Source organism: Tachypleus tridentatus, chromosome 13 (genome assembly GCF_004210375.1).
Source record: "Tachypleus tridentatus isolate NWPU-2018 chromosome 13, ASM421037v1, whole genome shotgun sequence".
Classification (NCBI taxonomy): Eukaryota; Metazoa; Arthropoda; class Merostomata; order Xiphosura; family Limulidae; genus Tachypleus; species Tachypleus tridentatus.
Genome location: NC_134837.1, coordinates 219,043,295 through 219,066,431, shown reverse-complemented (window position 1 = coordinate 219,066,431; position 23,137 = coordinate 219,043,295). Strand labels below are relative to the sequence as shown.

Sequence of the window (23,137 nt, the reverse complement as noted above, 5' to 3'; positions counted from 1 at the left end):
GTTTGTACTTGAAAACTCAGAGCCATTCTACGAGCCGCTATGTTGCGGCTAAGTATTATTATCATAAATTATGTTGTAATTAAAAGGTTATCTCAAAGACATCAGACCTTTTTAACAGTACATTCCTGATATAATGATCACAAATATATGAAATAATTTTAAACAAGTTCTTTCTATGCATAGCAGAGGTTCCATTTCATGAAAGTCTTAAAGGTCAGTTTTAAATTATATTGACTATTTTATGTTTCGTTTTTTTCTCTTTGCGAAACTTATTGTAAAGAAGTGGACAAAAATTTGGTGAAATAATCCATTTTCTTTTTATAACAAATTTGGTAATTCGGCAGTAGTCAGTAGACTTAACTGCAGTATTAACTGTATTTTTAATTACACAGTTTATTATAATTAATACATCATTACGGATACTGAACGAGCAGATTATGGGCTCACAAATATTTTTTGCAAATATTTTACAAATAGTTTAGACAAACTGTTCAACAAACCGGATGGGGTTACTTTATTAGTAATTGTAGGGTTGAATGGACTGACTGTACACATTCTGTTGGTTGTTTATCAACAACGTACAGTACGGTGTAAAATTGTCAGGACAATTTGAAAAATTAGATTTCAGGCTACTTTCAACGAACAATGAAAGGTAAATCACATGTGAAACGTCAAAAGTGTATTAATTTTTATATTTAGGATACAAGAAACTCGGTGAAAGTGATTGAGTTCAGCAAACAGTTAATATTTTGCGTGTCCTTCCTGCTGCTTTAATAACTGCAAGTAGATTTTCAGGCGTTGTTAAAACATATTTAATCAAAGTGTCCTTTGGAATTTCACTCCAAATACTTCTAATACGTTCCGATAAAGTTCCTTTGGAATAAACGTTTGATTTGTCAAGTTTTTGATCTATCAAATCCCAGATCTGCTCAGTTGGGTTGATATCGGGACTCTGTGGGGCCACTGCACCATTCTTTCTCAGCTAAGTGTTTAGAGTAATTATCTTCTTGATAGTGGAATCCTTTACGAATAATATGCAAATCACTGGGTACACTATAACGGATCAGTATCTTACGGTACTGACCCTGATCCATTATTTCATGAATTTTTGCCAAAATGTCCTGTCGCCTCAGGAGCAGAACACCATACTGGCTTCCCTATACTTCATGGTTGGTGCTGTGCATTGAAGAAAATATCTTTCACCTTTCTTTTGCCAGATGCACAACCTACGCTTGGAACTAAATATTTTCAAATTTGGACTCATCTGTCAATAATACATTTTTTTCAATGAACAACAGTTCAGTTTTATATTTTTAAACAAATTTCAGTCTCTTGGCAATAGTTGAAGATCGAAGTGTAAATTTTTAACTGCTCCATGACCACATATTCTATTATCGTTGAGTATTCTTGATACTGCAGATCTGGATACTTTTTTGTCATTTGATACATGGTTGTTTATCTTACGCTTGAGATCAGTACCAGTCTTCCTTCTGTTATGAAGGCTACATAAACTAAAATACTTAACACCAGTATCATTGAGTTTAGGTGTTCTGCCTCTTCTTTTCCTATTTTCAAATCTACCTGTCTTGGTCTAACAGTCCAGGGTGTACTTGACGGTGTTTGGTGACCATTTCTAGTCTGAAGCAATTAGTTGGAGATTCCAACCAGCATTGGCCCGGCATGGCCAAGCGTGTCAAGGCGTGCGACTCGTAATCTGAGGGTCGCGGGTTCGTATCCCCGTCGCGCCAAACGTGCTCGCCCTTTCAGCCATGAGAGCGTTATAATGTGACGGTCAATCCCACTATTCGTTGGTAAAAGAGTAGTCCAAGAGTTGGCGGTGGGTGGTGATGACAACTGCCTTCCCTCTAGTCTTACACTGCTAAATTAGGGACGGCTAGCACAGATAGCCCTCGAGTAGCTTTGTGCGAAATTCAAAAAAACAAACAAACAAACCAGCATCATGTAAAGCGTTTATGTGGACTACTTGCTATATTGACAACTCTCTATGCTTTGCAGGCTGTGGCATCACAAAAAAACGTAATATATAATGTAAACATTATTTTCTATCAAGGTTTAGTTGTAGAGTGCTATTAAATTGATTTCTTTTGGCATATACTGGTCACATATACTAACTCCTTACTAGCTTTTTTTATATAGTTAACACACTGCATGTGGTGCCATTACATTTATTTTAGACCCTAAATTTGGTCAGTATATTCATTCAATCATAACCCTTATCATATGCATATGCTCTTGGTACAAGTACATAGTAATTATAAAGAATGATAAGTGTTCTCACCTTGATTTATTCAGTTGTCAACAAGGATCATTGAAGTATTGTCGTAGTGTTAAAATTTACATTCTGTAATGGCATTGAAATGTTATCCCAGTAAAATGGAAAGAATGACAAAATATACCCTTGTCTGAACACTTTTGCACAACATTGTAGTCGTAGTAATTTTAGCCTGATCTCTGAAATTAAACATTCATATGCTCGCTGGCTGATAAGCACCACTAACGGGTTTATTTTCATAATTACTTCAAAGCAGAAGAGACCAAATATAAGTCTGGTGGTGGTGCGTGCTTTAGCCAGTACCACTACCCATTTGTCAGAAAACACCTTGCTCTTCTCAAAAAAATAAGTGGAATTTGAAATATGCTAGCATAATGTCTTTATAAATTCATGTGAAGGACTAATGCCAGTTCCCACTGTTATGAAACTTAGGCATTCGATGATCAGTCTTGCGACTGGAAATTAAATTCTTGGTAACTTAGTCTATAAATTTATAGTGAAGTGAATCTCAGGATCCAAAACAACCCAGATTACTGATGTACCATGAATAGAACTCAGATGAGAATAACACGCTTTGATGTCTCAGTTCATGTAAAAAATCATTGAACAAGTGGAAGCCTGTCAATCACAGAAAGTTGTTGCAAATTGACTCCAAGTGTCTCAACATGTCTTTAACAGAACACGATATAGTTATCCAAATAATGGTATGGTTATTAAAACATCTAGACAAAGCAGACCATCATCCACAACACACAAGAATTACCATTCTCTATTGTTTATGGTTCAAAGAATACAAACTGTCAGATTCAATCAGATGATAACAACAATTATATGCCCTGTCAGTGTATAAGTATTTCAAAATAAATATTACAAGGCTGATCAGGTACCAAATAAAATGGATTTCACTCACAGCAAGGTGTGAAACAATTTACCTACACTATTTGGTTAGAATGTGTAACTATCAATTCATTTTCGTACAGGAAGGGTTGCATATGATAGTTGCGAAAGAATGATGTGAATATGGATAAGCATTAATTATCTTACCTGTCTTTACACCCTTCAGAATGGTATAACTACTACCACATCCTGTAACCCTTAGTGTTATGATATCCTAATACATGATAACATACACTCTATCATGTTGAACTGTCGACATATTCCTTGGAAAAAAATAAGTTGACCAAATATGTAAGAAAAAACAACAATTTTGGTCATATCAATCTAGACACTAAAATGCCCTGTTATTGGGAGATATCACATTTGGCCACTTCAGTTCAAACACAAAAGATGCCCTGATATTGGGTAGTACATTATATACGGTGAAGTCAATCCATACATTAAAATGTTTTGTTATTAGGAAGCACAAAATATTCGGTCAAGTGACTCCAGACACCTAAAATGTCGTGGTGTTGGGAAACACATCATATTCAGCCAAGTTGATCCATACACAAAAGATGCCCTGGTATTAAAAGAAAAGTTGAGTACACCTTGTAATATTATAAACTCTGATTTTAAACATTCTACTTCGTGTTATGATTCCCTTGCTATTTATTGTGACCCTGCTAAGTAGTCATAAGCTTTAAACATGTAAAGCTGAATGATCTATTGTTTGCATTTCATGTCCTATGACTGACCACCAGATCCTCTATTTACATAGAAATTATCTGAGTGCAGTAATTTATTTTACAACAGAGGTTTTATCTGAAAAAGATACGAATGTATATTGTCTTTTAATTGTTGGGAGCAATGTTTGACATAGAGTCTGTAGACTCAAAAAGTAGGGATGGCCATAATACGCAGTAGGCACAGCACAAATATGTACATTAAAAATCGATAACGGTATAATGTTTTGCTTTAAAAGATTACTGTTACTCCCTTTCATGTGTTTCTTAACAAGCCAAAGAAAACAAGACAAGAATCTATCGCATAACAAACCAGAAAATGACCAACCTACTAAACCTTTCACCTTGTCTCAATCGAGACAACTCTCCAACTACTTTATCACTAACGTCAGTTTAAACTTAAAACTACTTTATGTGGTTCTGGGCAGTGCAGGATGTAATCATTTAGTCGTAATAACTAGTATTAACAATAAACAAAATCGTAATACTTGTGTAAACAATGTGATATTACCCCTTGACATTAGTTTTCTTTCAGAAATTTGTTGTTCCTTTGAAACGCTTAAGTACACGGTGAAAGAGGAATTACCTGCTAGTAACATGTGAGCATTAGATGACTACAACATGTAGAATACTCAATGCTTTGTACACAATACAATCAGTGAATTTCGGGAGTCCACCTCTATATTATGCATGAAGTGAAGAAGTAAAGATAAAAATAAAACAAGATATGTGCACATAATATTAAATTTTGTTACACACATTCACTACGGGGAAAAGACCGTCGCAAAACAAGTAATAAAAACATTTAAATGTAAAACGTTGTAGGGAAGACAATGAATACAAATAAGAATATACGGATGATACAACTATACATATATCATCCTTACGTGACTTCAATCTTAAAATTTAATGTTATACTGTAAAGTACATACTTTGCTTTAATATTACTATGGGTAGAAGTTATGTGTTCCTGACTATTGGTATGTAGTGTGTTTATCATAATATCGAGGTCATTTCATGGTTGACATAAATATAGCGTAACTAAGACCCTAGGCGTTACGTATGAGGAAAACGAAATTGAGTCAAATATGTCTGGATTAATAAAAACTCTCTACGAGGCTGGTCGAAGTGGGATTAACTGATCATTATAACACCATCACGACTGAAAGGTCTAGTATATTTGGTATCACGAGGATTGCGAGTCGAGCGCCCTCACCAAATAATTCTTATTTCCTATATCAAAAACACAAGGAATCTCAACATTAAATTATTGATATCATATTTTTGTATTTTTTTGTGACTTATATGTTGTTAGGATTCCAGTATCAGCAAAATCATGAACCAATCTGATGCATAACTAGTCTAGAAAAATGCTTTAAAATCCAATTGGCCATCAACAATATTGAAGTTAAGATAGTTAAGCAAATCTCCGGATTTCAAAATATAAATAAATATTTGATCCATAACTCTTGCAAAATATCTAAACTCAGAACTTCTGGAAGGTTCGTTTACTGACCTAGCAGGTCTGTCAAATTTTATTTTATTAACAGAAATTGACAGCGCCTTACCAAAGTCCAAGTACTTTCTTATTGAATATCTCACTCCTTGCGCCCCTGGTGTTTGAAACAATGATTTGGTATCGCGCGCAACTGTTTTGTGTTGTTTGCATTCAATAGTGTGTAATTAGATAAAATTATTTTTATTTCATCTAATCACACAAACATCTGTGCTAATTTCATATAATTCATGGCAACAAAATTGCCAAGAAATACTCGACATGTAAATGTTATTTTATATTGTTCAAAATTTATATAACGTATACAGACTTTATATAAATTCAGCCTTGGTCATAGTGATCCTGTTTGACTAGTAAAGGAAAGTGACCTCTAGATGTCGTTAGTCCAACTTTCCCTTGAACATACAGTGGTCATTTTGCAATTTTGTGTATGATTGGTTAAAGTCAGAGAAGCATAATTTCTTTGTTCTGCAACTGGTTATTTGTGTTATTGAACCTTTGTACTTGTCCTGGCCGTCACACAATTTTTATTCGTACATAAAAGCTCAGATTATACACTGTTGACAAAATATTTATTAAAATAAACATTATTGTTTGAAGTTCAGCTATACTGGTGTGTACATTTTTCTTCTTTCTTGTACTGGACTACTAACCCCCTTTATTCGTACTTATATTAATGTCCAATACGGGTCAATTCATACACTGAAGCGATTCAGTCTTCATTTCTCAAATATAAATTACTCTATTTCAGCTAGATCTTAATGTTCCGCTGGTCATTGCAAAAGTGATTTTTTGTATCAGAATACTTCCACATCAGTTCTGCACATTTTCTGATACTGCGTTCTCTGTTCGTCTATCTGTTGTGTTAACCTTGGGTTGCCTTTCTTATCTTTACCATGGCAGTTATCAATGAGTGACGAAACGAGCAGTTGCTGTTTAAAGTACCTTTTGCTTAGATGCGTTACTTAAGAGTGTTTTTGGTGTTATAATATTGCATGTGCACTTGATGTAAAATGATTTAATGAGCTAGAACTAGCAAACACTTATCGTCTGTGCATAAAAACACTCTCCCCTTTCTCTGCATGTGACTTTATTTCAAAAAAACTTCTACATTCGAATAGTCACCAGAAAGACATAAACTGGATGGTGATACTTATAGTAGTTAAAACTATACAGTACGCTGTCAGTCAGAGACGAGTAGTCATTTGATATACACCATGGGCAAGCAAGAAAAACTGGTTTAATAGTACAGTAGGCTGAATGCTCACAGAGACGCCCTGATTTCAAGAACGGCATATAGAAAATTACAAGAGAAAAAAAAAGACACCAGATTTACCAAGGACTCTAGGTGAGTGGCCCACAGTCCTTCGGATAGAAAGTTTCAGAATGACGAAATGAATCACGTGACCTAGATATTTTTCTCTTACTATCTGCTATATTGGACAGCAGCAAACGTATATTCAATGTAATGAAGAAGAGAAAAACAACTTGAAAATGCCTTTTAATTGTTGCACTTTTGGCTGCACCAATGGACAAGGTCCAGAATCAGGTATATTTTTTTCTATAATATTGAAACCACTCTGTACAAAATAAAAATCATTGTATCGTTAATTTCTACATTAGGTAAATATGAAACAATCTAATTATTAACTTCAAACATAAATCAAGCACATGGTTATTTCTAAGTTAAAAAAAATGCATTAGAAGCCATCGATTGTGAATGAGGTCATTATTCAACAATACGAGACATAACACATTATTATGTAATGAAAGTAATAAGTAAGTAGATAAACTGTGTTGTGCTAACCGTTAGAAATAAGTCAAGTTACCTTTCCTCTCAAACACGCAAGTTTTCAAGACCGTTTAGAATAGATTTAAAAATCTTACCAAATTCTCTTCTTTCGAAACCAATGAAACCGAGGCATTCGAGACAGCTCACACTACTCGAAAAGAGCTCTCTTACCCAGGACGTAGAGACACAGATGTAAGAATATAAATACTTTTAAAAATTGACAATATTAAATACTGATTAATATAACAAAGCAATATCTCGCTACAACCAAAGCTGTTTTTTTAATACAGTATTATTCAGTAGATGGCAGCACAATGGTGATTTAACAATAAAACTAGAAATTAAGAGACAGTTCAAAACTTTCGATATCAGACGATTTTAGAGAGTAACAAAGAAAGAAATATGAAAAGTTTTTTACATAGGTGCATCAAATCTCATAATTTGTGTATTTATTTGTTGTAACAGCAAATCAGATATTCACGATAGAAGGAGTTGCAACCAGAACATTTGTTTAAATATTCTTTAGAAACCATTTAATAAAAATACATTTCGTTATTGTTTCTCAAACTATATTGTTATAACATATTCTTAATATATTAAGTTATATGTTTGATTGATAGAGTGCGCATGATGCAATATATAGAAAGTTGGTGATGGTTAAAACTCTTGTGTAATCTAGAAAGTTCATGTAATATGTTTCTTTAAATTGGTTGTTGTTAAGCTCAATGGAACATCTGTGTTCTGCACACCAGGAGTACCAAATCCGATATTTAGCGTAGTAAACTTACAGAATTACCACTGAGCCAGTGGAGGAAGGGAGAGGACATAATATGTCAAAACAGGAGTAATGTGTTTTGACTTGTTTGGAATTTTGCGCAAAGTTACACGACGGTTATTTGCACTAGCCGTCCCTAATTTAGCAGTAAAAGACAAGAGGGAAGACAACTAGTTATCACCATCATCCGTCAATTATTTTCAAGTCGTTTTGAAAATGTGATAATTTACTTGGATTAGTTTGCTTAATGTGTGCAATCACATACCATGTTGTTGATTTTAAGCTGAATTTGTATTTGTTTGCCACTTGGAAAAAATATGAATACTATGTGTATTTAGAAAGCACTCGACGACATGTGTCCAAATATTATCTCAAATCCTAATTTTAACACTGGCTTTCGTAAATGTCTGAACGTTTCATGATTTTAGGCACACATTCTCATACAAAGTGTTGTGCAGCTGCTGTAGTTTTTTAGATCTTCCTATTCCAAATATCTGCAATAATGGAGCGTAAAAAAAGAAACTAAAGAAAAACACAAACTAGTTACACAAGTTAATATTTAGTCGGTATTCCCTTGAATTTCAGCACTGCTTCCCATCCACGTGTCATGCTTTCAGTGATTGGTGATGATGAGAAACCCACTTGAAGTAAAAATGTATCTCAGGACTGGTATGGGTATTAACACTTTTACTAATAAAGAAGAGAACAAAGTTTCAACTTTCTTAGATCATTTGCTTGTTAACCCATATCAGCCATCCTGAGATAGATGTATTCAGTGAGTTTGTACAAATATACCTGAGTGACTGACTTCCATTCTTCTTTGGGTACTTCAAAAAGATCATCTTCCGTGTTTGGCTTGTGATCTTTCGTTAATCGGTTTAACTGAGCCCATAAATTGACATCAGGTGACTGACCTGGCCATTCCACAACGTCAATTCTCTTATTTCTAAGATATATTTTAACGACTTCACAACACATGTGCAGATTAAAGCATGAAAATAGTGTTTAAATTTCATCCGATATATTTAAGTTATGTTGACTTCAGAAAAATCTAACAAGTTACGAAATTACAAATTATATAGACTTTCATGTGCATATATACAGTAGTAAGTTTTAAATAGCTCAACTTTATGGGTATATACTTGAATAATTACAAACAAATGAGATGTGTCACTTTGTATTACTATTTCATTAGTCTGGCGTTGCCTAATCTGCATATCATAATATATGTCCAATATTTGCTCTATATACCTGTGCCTCTTACTCTATTTTGCACATATCCAAGTTTTTATGACCAGTACATTTTTCCATCATGGACACTTTTATCCAATACATAATGGTTCTTTTTTCGATGTGTGTAAATTTACAACAATGTTTACCAACACTTATAACAGGAAATCAAAAGATTAAATCATAAATGCAGTTTTTCCTCAATACCTAAAATAATTTCTTCTTTCATATTAAAAGATGTCAAACTGTCATGTGGTTTTGTGTTTGTGAAATGCCTTTCAAAAAAAAAAAAAAAAAGACTCGCATATACACCTGGAAACTAGATGGAAACATCCACACTAGTTCGATGTCGCCATTATGTCCACGGCAATGTTGCCCACTGTAACTTAATATATTATAGAAAAGTAATTAACACACTCCACCTTCAACTCTTAGTTATGGAATGTGTAACAGTTAGTGGCACGACACTGTGTTCCCTCCGTTCTTCCGGATCTTGATCTTCACGGACAATTGTCACTCACAGACATTTTACATTGTCTGCCAGTTCGAAATTCAAAACAAAGCAATGGCGGTCACATGCGCACATGTCCCTTCATGATAAAAAATAGTAACTGACCAGTTTACTGTTATTCATATCTATGGGCTTAATTTTAGTCCTAAAACAAGTGAACTTACGGATTTTGGCGTCTACGATTAGAACTATATTGTATTATTTTAAAAATCCTGTGTTTATAAAAAATGTTGTTGTAATGAAAATATTTATGCAATTGCAACTTTTTTTGCAAATCTCTTCGAGTATTTTATTAATTATAAATAATGATTCTAATGAGACTTAAAGAAACTTACTAAAACTACCTACACTACAAATACATTTGTCTCCAGCGTTTTACAGATGTAATGCAATCATTTTAAAGTGTTTGTAAGTTGGCGTGTTTTTGTTTGTTTTTCGAATTTCGTGCAAAGCTACACAAGAACTATCTGCGCTAGCCGTCCCTAATTTAGCAGTGTAAGACTAGAGGGAAGGCAGCTAGTCAGCATAACCCATAGCCAACTCTTGGGCTACTCTTTTACTAACGAATAGTGGGATTGACCGTCACATTATAACGCCCCCACGTCTGAAAGGACAAGCATGTTTGGTGTGAAAGGGATTCGAACCTGCGACCCTCAGATTGACGTGGAAATGATAATGGTTGGTTGGTTGATTAGGTGTTTTATGTCACGGTAAAAAGTTAAAATTAAAGTAAATTTAGTAAAATTCATAAAAGAACATTGAGGTAAAACAAAACAAAATTTAAAACAAATAACATAAATCCAATGTTTAATCTAGTCTACAATGTTAAGAAAAAACTTCAGTAATACAGGTTGTAGAGGACTTTATGTAAAATAATTGTAATTATCATAACTCACCAGGAAGACTAATATGTAAGTTTTAAAACCACTGTTTGTCACCTGAAGTTGTTGCCCTTTCCAGTCCTGCTTTCAAGTTATTTGACATAACAGCTATTTTCTAATTTCAAATCGAACTAGATGTACCTTGATTCTTAAAAGAGAATCACATTAAAAAGGTCTAATATATAAATTAAAAAACTTAAATAGCATTAAAAATATTAATGGCCTTTAAAACACAAAAAAACATTTCCAAGGTGGACAGTGTCATCATTGCTAATAACACTGTCTAACGTTACGGATAAACTTTTGAACAGAACATGTTTAAAGTGATGCCGCTTCTGAGAGTCATAATGACAGCAACACAGTAAAATCAGGTTTATTATGACCTGAGTGTTACGCAGACTACACACTGGTGCATCAGTTCCAAATAAAAGAAAACTATGAGTTACAAAACTGTGACCAATGCGTAGTCTAGTTAGAACAACTTCCTCTTTCCCATCCCTTCGGAAACAAAACGACCAAAGTCAATATAGGGTTTTATTTGAAAAAGTTTATTTTCGCGTTCCCCGCTCCAAGTTGACTGTCATCTGGCACGAAGCCGAGCTTTAAATACAGAACCATAGTCCACGTATGGAACAGGCACAGCAGTGACAGTGCCAGAGCAAATAGATTTAGCTGCGTTGTCGGTGAGCTCGTTCCTGTAAATACCAATGTGGCCTGGTATCCAGAGAAACTGGATAGAAGCAGATGTTAAAGAGAAATGGGCCAGTCGGTTTTGAATATCGGAAAGAACAGAGTGTAAACTAACGTAAAACTATTCCAGAACCAGTAGAGAACTAAGCGAGTCAGTATAAATAGTGCAGTTTGAGTACTGCTTAGCTTCTATGTGATCCAGGGCAAGAAATGGCATACACTTCAGCAATGAACACAGAAGCTGTAGAGGGGATTCTATGCGCAATCACCGAATCACAACAAACCATGGCAGAGCCCACACAGTCACTTGATTTCAAATCATCTGTATAAATAGGAATAGAAGGATGGTTCGAAAGGTGTTCAGCAAATGACAGACAGTATTTCCAATCGGGAGTGTCTGCTTTTCTCAGGTGACTTAAAGATAGGTCACATTTTGGGACTAATGAGCAATGATGGGATGGGATGACCAGTGGATACAGCAATGTTATCCAAAGACAGACCCCTTTTATCCAACAGCACCTGGATAAGAAGGCCAGAAGGAGCAATGGCAGTTCGTCTGTTCTGAAAAAGTACGGCCCACTGAGGAAGGAAAACACAACCCCAGGTGTGATGCTTTGGTAAGGAAAGAAGTTTCGAAGCATATAGCAAAGAGAGTTGCAAACAGCAAAGGTGCAAAGGAGGTTCATGAGACTACGTATAAGCTCTGAACTGGGAAAGTGCAGAAAGCCCCAGTGCAGAGCCAATGTTCTTCATGATGAATGGGGTCCAGCATCTTTAAGGCCGAGGTTCTGGCAGAGCCATAGACCAGTGATCCATAGTCGAGTTTCGATCGGATAAGAGCACGATATATGTTTAGCACAGAACATCGATTCGCTCCCCAAGTGGTGGAAGAGAGGACACGGAGGATGTTCAGTGCTCTTGTACATTTTATCCGTAGCTGCTTGATGTGTGGTATAAAGGTCAGCTTACAGTCAAAAATAATCCCAAAGAACTTTGTCTCAGGGAACACAGGCAGCACAACTTCACCGATACGGAGTTCAGGATCAGAATGAATACCTCGTTGGCGGCAAAAGTGCATGCAAACGGTTTTAGAGAGAAAGAAGTTAAACCCGTTTGCTGTGGTCCACTTCAGCAAACGATTGAGGTCAGTCTGTAGCTGCCGCTCAATAGATCTCATGTTCGACAACTGACATAAGATATGAAAGTTGTCGACATAGAACCCATTTGCAACAGTAAGAGGGAGTTGTTCAGTGGTGACATTAATCTTTATACTGAAAAGTGTGACACTAAAAACACAGCCCTGAGGAACTCCAAGTTCCTGTAGAAAAGAACTGGGAAGTGTCGAACCCACAGAAACTTGGAATCTTCTGTCCATTAAAATTTTTTTAATAAAAATGGGCAAATGGCCACGTAATCCATATATATGGAGGTCTCGCAACATGTCATACCTCCATGTTGTATCATAAGCTTTCTCAATGTCAAAGAATATTGATACAAGATGTTGTCGTTTGAGAAAGACTTCTCTGATTGACGTTGCAAGTAGAATCAGGTGGTCCACGGTGGAGCACTGTCTTTGGAACCCACACTGGGTGGGCAAGTGGAGATTGTGTGATTCGAGGAACCAAAGAAGACGAGCATTAACCATTCTCTCCAAGGTCTTACAGAGACAGCTCTTCAAAGCAATTGGACAGTAGTTTGAAGGAATTTTGGGATCCTTCCCAGACTTAGAGAAAGGTAGGACAGTAGCCCAGAACCAGGCATCAGGAAAATATTCTCCTGCCAGATTCGATTAAAAACAATCAGAAGAATAGCAAGAGAAGCATGAGATAGGTGGCACAGCATTTCATAGCGTACATCATCAGGTCCAACCGATGTACTGCCAGACCGATGAAGGGCCAGTTTGAGTTCCGCCAGTGTAAAGGGAACATTATGGTCATAGAGACAATCAGCTCGAAAGGAAAGGTGTGATCGCTCTGCCAGAGTCTTAATGGCTAAGAAGGTGGAGGAAGAAACAGAAGTGCTAGATACCCAGCAAAAGCTTTCACCTAGAGTATCGGCGATGCTCCGGGTATCAGGTACTTCCTGGCCATCAAAGAGCAAGATCGACAGGGGACAGAATTATATTGCCTACTGACCTTTTGAATCTTGTTCCATATGACTTTGGAACTGGTGGTTGAAGATATGCTGGTTGTAAACTTAATGACAACTCTTAATTACCACGGTTTTTGGTACATGTTGATGTTGTAGAATCGAAGGATTTTACCAACGAGTTTGACATCATTTGGTAGCCTCTCGTCATAATTTTATTTGTATTTATGCATACGTATTCTCGTCCTTTTATATAACGTTGAATATTTTGTTTATTTTTTATGCTTTCAGATGGACACGAGTAGAGCACTGAATCTTGGAGCTGGGTGAGTGAAGTTCGAATTGTACGACACCAAATTATTCACTTTAAACACAAATGCTCTATAAGAATGACATTTAATTATTCCCTTAGCGTGTATGGTAGGTGGTACAGGGTGCTGCTTACTGGCTAACTGCTGTCTGGTTGATAAATCAAAATTAGAGACGACTGCAGATAGTCTCAGTGCCTTTACCATAAATACAAATAATTTATGCATTCTGAAAATAAATTCTAGGAATCTATTCTTAGTCTGTGTGGTTTACTGATTAGGTTAAAGATGTCAGTGAATCCTGTGTTTGCCAAGATCAAGGTGTGATGTGATTTGAATACTATACATGTGAATAATGCCATATTTCTTCATCTGTATCTAAAATGCTACTATTAAAATTCGTTTGAAGTTTCGTATTGAGTATTCCGGTTCACTAATAAATTGTATTACAGTTCATAAATAAAAAATCATTTTTTTACTATATTTCTTTAAGTCATTTCTTTCAATGTTGGTTTCTGTTATCAAGGATTATGTTATTTTTAACTTTTGATACTGAATTTGAAATTTCTTTGTTAGTATCATAATATGACACTCACAAATCACACATTTCGGCAGAAGCCATTAAAACATTTTTCAGGAGTTGTTATCTTGTTGGCGACTAAAGTATTCCTAAAGATACGTTCATATCTTGGAGGTAGATATTATTGATAACTCAATAAGCTCAACCACACAGCTGAAAACATATATACTCCATGAATCGCTGAAAGTATCTCCGTTGCTATTGGTCTTTTTTCTTTTTTTTTTAGGAAGCCTATGACTTTTTATTTCTGATGTATATTTTGATTGAGGTACTGGTTCTGGTAAGAATTTTTCGCAAAACCACACGAGGACTATCTGCGCTAGCTGTTCCTGACCTTGCAGCGAAAGAGTAAAGAGAAGGCAGCGAGTCATCATCACCCACCGTGAACTCTTAGACTACTCTTTAGTTAACAAGTAGTGGGACTGACCGTTATTTTATAACACCCTCACAACTGAAAGGGTGAGCATTTTTGGTTGGACGGAAATTCGGACCAGCGACCCCAAATTGCGAATTAGGCGCTTTAACCACGTGATCATGCCAGGTAAAGTAAAGTGTATAGAACAAACACTTTTATTAAAAGCATTAATTTACTACCAACACGTCACAATGGCCGACTAACTTCCGAAATTACTTACCAACTAACTGCTCAAACACTTTACAACTAGTTTTATTCTCTTTGTTTTCCTTTGAGGACATTGTCCTTTCTGTTAATTTTTCACTGGGTTATTCTGCATCTTTCATATTTTAAAATGTATTATGTTACAAAAATTGCACATTACATAACTTTCGAACAGATAGCAATTTATGTTATTTGCCCAACTGTGCTATTTAAGTGCAGAATTTGACCAGGAACGTTTATAGATTTCGAACATTACGAACTGTTTAACTTCAGATAATTAACTTCAGATGATAGTATTTTTGCAAGGGCATTGAATATTTATCTTCTTCTGAGCAAAGTATGCTTGTAAACTGCGTTAGGTCAAACAAAAATAGAACTAGCATTCCCCTCAAGTAAAGCGTGTCTGTGTATTAACATAAAAGTAATATACGCCTCGTTGACCTTGACCGTCGAACAAAGTATGAAGTTTCAGACCGGATAGAAGACTCAGTATAGTTTGTAAGTTTGTAAAAGTCTTGTATATAAATCATTATGTTTGTAATAGCCTTTATTATAAATTGTATTGTTATTTATATTTTAACATATATTCGTGTTATGAATAAAACTGTGTATCATTCTTGTTGGCAAATAAAATAAACTTGATACAAATCGAAATTAAATTAACTTTTAAATTAAAATTAAGATTCCAGGCTATTTGAAATTGTAATACGTAACATATGTAATATAGTAACTTGTAATACATAACATATGTAATATAGTAAATTGTAATACGTAATATATGTAATATAGTAAATCGTAATACGTAACATATGTAATATAGTAAATTGGAGACTCGTCCGAGAATAATTATAATATGTAACAAACTTCACTTAATTCTTGTTAAACTATTCTACTGTATTAAAATAAATGAAGACGGATATCTACTTACCTCAAAGTTTAGTTCCTTATGAACAGGCCCAGCATGGCCAGGTGGTTAAGGCACTTGGCTCACACCAAATATACTCACTCTTTCAGCCGTGGGGGCGCTCTAAGTAACAGTCAATTCCACTATTCGTTGTGAAAGAGTAGCCCAAGAGTTGGCGGTGGGCGATGATGACTAACTGCCTTCCCTCTAGTCTTACACTGCTAAATTAGGGATGGCTAGCGCAGATAGCCCTCGAGTAGCTTTGCGCGAAATTCAAAACAAATACATCTTTAACTTTTTAGTGGTGACTACCATACTCACAACTAGCCGTACATGGTGAATGGCAGCAGGTTTTAGAAAGTTAGGGTTAAAAAGGCTAACATCAAATCACGTTATTGATATTCTGTGACGACTGTCTCGTTTTTCATTTCTGGTATTGTTGTGTCTGGTAGAGGTACACGGAATATCTTTAGAATTATTTTTGAGCCATCGAGAATCCAAACGGTATGTCTTTTCAGTGAACTATATTTTTTTAAGCTTGACATATATCGAGATTAACTCGTGCATACAATAAAAATGCTCTTTTTTTAACTTATGATCCGAATCGATTTAATAATGAAAGCATATGTGTTTTCACTCACCTGGTTGGTTCTCATCTTGTTTATTTATATACTGATGTGTTGTTTGTAGCTAAAGGTTCAGATTTTATCCAACTCGATAACTACTGCACTGAATGAATAGACACGCATGGGTAGATCCATAACTTCTACTTCTAGATATACGTTTGTGATATAATCAGAACAAGTATTTCTAGCGTGTCCACCAAGGTAGCATTATATGTGTTTGTTTGTTTTTTTAATTTTGCGCAAAGCTGCACGATAGTTGTTTTCGCTAACCGTCCCAAATTTAACAGTATAAAACTGGAGGGAAAACAGCTAGTCGTCACCACCCGCCACCAACTCTTGGGCTGATCTTTTACCAACGAATAATACAATTAACCATCACATTATAACGCTCCCAGGGTTAAAAGGGCGAGCATGTTTGATGTGACAGGGATTCGAACCTGTGACCATCAGATTAATTACGAGTTGAGGCCTGGTAGCATTATGCGTGTAAAAAATAATTTACAAATTAATTTAGACTAATAAAAACGCTGCCAAACTAAAGCATACATTATTCGCTCTTTAGCTATATGAAGCAAACAATTATCTTAAATGTCACAAACATAATGTTTACGACCCTCATCTCTGACCTAGTGACCTTAAAGACAGCTATTTCTGGAGAAATATAGAAAGCATTTGACACACCATATTTCATAATTTGACTGTCTTTTCTTGGTAGAAAATCAGCACCGTGACCGTCACTTTATAATTTGGAATGTTAATGAAAGTAAAAGGCATTTTATATAGTAAGTTGTGTGATTCAATATTTAACCATTCTGCAAGATAAATAAGCAGACAACGCCGACGCCTTATGATGTGTTTGTTCACCTGAACAACACCATAGGCACACAATGTTAGAACAGCTGTGGTTTAAGCATAGCCGTCTCTGTTTTTGACATGCAAACCAGGGGAAGAACAACCAATGTATGTAGAACCCGCTGGCTGAAGTGTATACTTTTAACAGACAAACGGGATTGGCTGTTATTCTTATATCGCACTCACAGTGTGAAGTGCAAAGCACGTTTGGTAACACCACGTCTCGAACCCGAGACATTCAGATCTTCAGTCCCCGTCCACAAACTACTAGGCTACGATGCAGTCCAAAACCTTATTAATTATAATTAACAAATATAAGTATAGAAAGTTATCTTTGCTTGTTCAACCTCCAACACAAACAAATAAATGTTTTTGTTACTCTTGAGGAAGTGAACCAATCTCCACAGTCAAACCAGTTAGACGTCCTAAACATAGAATTGCATACATTCATCTAAACATCCTATCACGTGCAACAAATCATATACCGCGGCTACAAAGAATATCTCATTCTATTCACAACTCTTATGATGATCTAGCACGGCCTGGTAATTAGAGCTTTCGACTCCAAGTCTGTAGGTCGCGGGTTCGAATTCCGTCATCTAACATCTCGAGCAATTATAATGTCAATCGTACTTTTCATCAGTAAAAATGTAGTCCAAGAGTTTCTGATGGTTGGTGTTGACTAACTGCCTTTTTTTTAGTCTATCACCTCCAAATTACGGATGACTAGCGCTGTTAGTTCTATAGTAGCTTTGTGCAAAATTCAGCAAAACAAACAAACAACTCTCATCATTCGAAACTCACTTTTTAGTTCCTCTGATTTCAGCTATAAATTAAATATCAGCATGTTATCTGACAATTAGTAGTAACAGATCCTGAAAACAAAGGTCTTCACACGGACCTGTACTATAGAAATACTATATAGACCCGTAGTTACCAAATTGTGCGCCGCGGCGAACTTACCGGGACGAAGAGGGATATTTCAAATTTTTAAAGGAAACACAGCGATATCGACATCTGTCGGACACTACGCGAACTACTAGCTCGAGGTAGTTCACAGTTTTAACATTAGATCGAGCTACATTCCTTTCGTTGACGTTCTCGAAAGTTTGATATATTTTTTGTTTACTTGTACTTTTGGCTACGCCAGTAACTTCTCGTTTCTTAAATTTTGTATATAACTACCTGTCCACTCTCCGAGCCCGTCAGTAATCTAAATAATTGAAGCGTGTTGTGATCAAGTGTCTGCGAGGTCTAGCGAAGTTCAGTGAATTATTTTGTTGATTATTTTACCAGAAAGTTAAAAGAATTGAAAGAACAAAAAGGTACATTTTTGAAACAAGCATCAATACCGAGTAATGCTTTGATAGCATTCTACAATGTGGGATATAGAGTAGAGAAATGTAAAAAACCTTACACCATCGCAGAAGAACTGATTTTACTGGTTGCAGTAGACATGGTAAACATTATTGTTGGTGAATCTGCGGGAAGACTGCTTTCAAAGGTGCCTTTATCCAACACATGGCCGAAGACCTCAACGATCAGCTAGTTGAAAAAATGAAAGGGAAGGAATTTGGGTTACAGCTAGATGAGGTGATGGATAGTAACAAGGATGTTCATTTGATTTGCTACACACGGTTTGTGAATGGTGACAAAACTGTGGAAGACTTTCTCTTTTGTAAAAGTATCATTGCAGGTACTTGTTTGAGATCCTTGACACTTTTATGTGTGAAAACAACCTAGACTGGGCTAAGTGCTTTGGCGTCTGTACCGATAGTGGTTTATCTATGTCCAGTTGTTGTGAAGGATTGCAGGCACTCATACAAAGGAAAGCTCTTAATACACTGTGGACCCACTACATAATCCACATGGAAGCCCTTGCATCAAAGCACCTGAGTCCTCCACTGAACCTAGTCCTGAAAAGTATGTTGAAAGTGGTGAACGGCCACAGAAGGCGAGTTTTTTTCTTTTTTAAACTGTGAGGATATGGGATCCGAGCGCATGTTTTTGTTGCACTATTGTAGTTTTCGATGGCTCTCCCGTGGGGATGTACTGTCCCGTGTGTTCGAATTACGACAGGAATTATCTCGAAGAAGAAGAACAGGAACGTGCTAAAAACTTCATGGATACTGACTTTTGTCAAAATTAGCATACCTGTGCGATCTTTTCCAAAAACTGAATGCGTTGAATCTCTCTCTGCAGGGAAGCAACATGCACATTCTGAAACTCGCACAAGTTTCAGCCTTAAGAAAAAAGTTACTACTATGGAGAAGAAAAATGAATGAAGATGGTGGCAAAGACTGTGTGTGAGTGTGTTTTCGAATAGCAAAGCCACATCGGGCTATCTGCTGAGCCCACCGAGAGGAATCGAAACCCTGATTTTAGCGTTGTAAATCCGGAAACATAACGCTGTACTAGCGGGGGTTCGGCAGAAACTGTTTCCCCCTGTTGCAGCAGTTTGTTATATCCAATAAAGTTGATTTGGCCCACGAACTAAAATATGTTTTTGAGGAACACCTAACACAACTCAGTGATTGGTCTGAAAAATACTTTCCAGAATATTTAGAGAAGTTTGTATCGATCCAAGACACATTCAAAGCTAAGGCCTCATCTGAATTTACCTTTGCAGAAAGAGAAAATCTTATTGAGCTGTCTTGTAACAAGATTTTAAAAACAAAATTTGGTAGCATGGAACTGAATATCAGTAAAAGATGAATGTCCGCTGCTAAGTGCTAAAGCTCAGCGAACCATACTTCCATTTGCAATGTCATATCTCTGCGAAGCTGAATTTTCGTCGGTTGCTGCGATAAACAGTACCGCGCGAAAATCAATGTAGGACAAGAAATAAGGGTGGTGGTGTCTAATCTGATTTCAAGGTTTTAGAAACTGTGTGTGCCCAACAAGCACACACATCACATTAGTATTTGTGGTTATTTAAAAATGAAATACAAATATTGTTTTTACTTTCAATTTACGTGTAGTATTCTTTCAAATGGTTACTAAGTTGTTAGGTAGTAAATACTTATTAAGAAATAAGTTGTTTGAACCTAACTACTTAATAAACGGAACTGTTAGGGTATTCTTTTTTGCCTGTGGGCGCCGTGAACCGAGAAAATTTGGGATACGCTGATCTAGACCATTCGTGATGACGAGAAACCCACTTGAAAAATATATATCTCAGAGCGGCTGGTATGGGTCCTGAAATATATCTTTACTATCTAGACCAGCGTTTTTCAACCTTTTCGATACCATGGACCGACTCGCTACGTCCCCAAACTGTCTTGGACTGATAAAATACAGTTACAACAAAAAACTATTACAATTTATATTTGAATATATTTTCTTTTTCTTTTCTTTCCTTGAAATCCTACCGACTGGCAAAGTTGTTGTGATTAACCAGTGATCGAGAAATACTGATCTAGATGATAAAGCTATTATCATAATAAGCGAAAGTGCTACGCTCTCAACCGAAACATTGCTAAACATATTTAGGCCTAACTAACTCGAAGTTCATTGCTCCCTCACATCAACTGTTGAATGGTTTTATTACAAAAAAAAAGTCAAAACGAAACTGTTGAATAGTTTTGTTGCTTCATTAAAGACATAACTGCCGCAAACACACGGTTGATTTCAAATCAGCTTAATTTGTTCTTTAATAGACGAATAAAAGTAGCGTTGGTAAGGAACGTAATATTTATTCATAAACTTCCATAAGCTTCGACGTGCATCAATTAGCAATGCATTCTTATCTTTCGTATTTCAACTTTTTTTTAACACCCGTGTAATAATCACAGCGCAAATCCTCTTAGTAACAGCGTGCAAGTAGAATGGAACCACAATCTCAGGAACCATCCCATAATCACGGTAAAACATATACTCTCTCCTAATCACCCATTGGTTATATGGTAAGTTTGACAGCTAAAACCCACGGTAAACAGAATGCAAATAGTCAGCTGAGCAACTGACTAGTCACCACTAAGAAAAGAAGTGTCCCCAAAACAGTGTTAACTGTCTTTATAAAATTCATCTTGACCAGTATAAAAATAGGAAAGTATAAAGTACCTTATTTAAGACTTAACATCACACTCGTCATCAACAGAGTTATTCAAGAACATGAATATACTAGGGATCATTGGACAAGCAACATGCGATCACCATTATTATCCTGACTTCATTTGTTACAGTAATTACGACGGAATGTGGCCTGGCATGGTTAAGGCACTCGACTCACAATCCGAGGGTCACGGATTCGAATCCCCTCACACTAAACATGCTCGCCGTTTCAGCCGTGGGAGTATTATAATGTGACAGTCATTCCTACTATTCTTTGGTAAAAGAGTAGCCCAAGAGTTGGCGGTGGGTAGTGATGACTAGCTGCCTTCCCTCTAGTCTTACTCTGCAAAATTAGGGACGGCTAGCGCATATAACCCTCGTGTACCTATGCGCGAAATTCAAAACAAACAAAATGACGGAATATTCATCAATGATGACGAAACACTGATACAGAAATAAGACGAGTATTTCATCAAGTTAATATGCAGGGAGAACAGTACGCAGGCTAATCTAGGGCCAGTTTGATAAGACAAATTACATTTCTGTCGTTTTTTATTGTTGTTATTGGCAACAAACGGATTTTCCCATGCTCGCACTTGAGACACGTAACGAAGTCCTAATTGACGCAAAAAGTAATTAAAACTTTTAACCGTTAAGTTAAAGAAATTGAATAATTTCCCCCTATAAGCACACATTTGAACTAATTCAGAATGTGTGGACAAAAACTTTACTGGTTGTACTGAAAAGACTTAAAGTCTGTTTGTTTGTTTTTAATTTCACGGAAAGCCACACAAGGGCTATCTACACTAGCCGTCTCTAATTTAGCAGCAAATAACCAGAAGGAAGGCAGCAGCTAGTCATCACCACCCACTGCCAACTATTGGGCTATTCTTTTACCAACGAATAGTGGGATTGACCGTAACATTATAATGCCCCCACAGCTGAAAGGGCGAGCATGTTTGGTACGACAGGTATTCGAACTCGCGACCCTCAGATTATGAGTCGAACGCTTTAACCCACCTGGCCATGCTGGGCCGCGTACATTCTTCTCTCACTTAGGAAGAAACAATTTATGGAGAGTGGATAATCAACAGCACCGTCAACTTTTGAGAAACATTAAATCCTCAAAGTCACAGTCAAAAAACACTAACTGCTGGACCACAACCGGTTGATTCCAAAAACATATCAAAACTTCACAATGAAAATTTATAGCAAAGTCTGTATTCTGACCTCCCAAATTATCATGCATATAGGCATAATTAAAAGCAGAAAACAGGAATTGGTTATTTATCTATTTGGTCTAATATTACTTTTTCAAGGAAATTAAGTTATAATCACATGCATATATTTTAAATCAAAGCATTCCTAACTGATATTCAATTCCAAAAATGTTATTTTATGATGATAATGCTTTCAGTTGTGGTTGTATACTTTATAATGTGTTCATGTTTTCCAGAATAAAAATGCATTAATATTGGAGTTACAATATAATATCAAGTTTTGGAAAATAAATGAACTTACTAAACGTTTCTGTTAATTCACAAAATTATCAACCTACTAAATCAGTATTTAAACATATAGAAACCAGTTCCTTATTTGCTTAAATAATGGCTAGATGTTTATGAACAAAAATTAGAAATCACACAACTGTGTTGATTCTAACAGGGAACATTGTATTTACAGGTTTCATATAAAAGAACAGGAGTATTGGCTTCTTCAAACAAGTTGTAAACATGTTCAAATTCACAAGAGCAATTACACTATTTTATTAATATGGTGCTTTAATAGTATATTTAA

General features: G+C 36.0%; 1 long non-coding RNA gene across 1 annotated transcript; it reads left to right on the top strand.

Annotated features, from left to right (window-relative positions):
• Positions 1-6,324: 6,324 nt before the first annotated feature.
• LOC143240584 (uncharacterized) lies at positions 6,325-14,189 on the top strand. Its single transcript, XR_013021829.1, has 2 exons — positions 6,325-6,980; positions 13,690-14,189. It is a non-coding gene; the product is annotated as an uncharacterized LOC143240584 (long non-coding RNA).
• Positions 14,190-23,137: the final 8,948 nt, after the last annotated feature.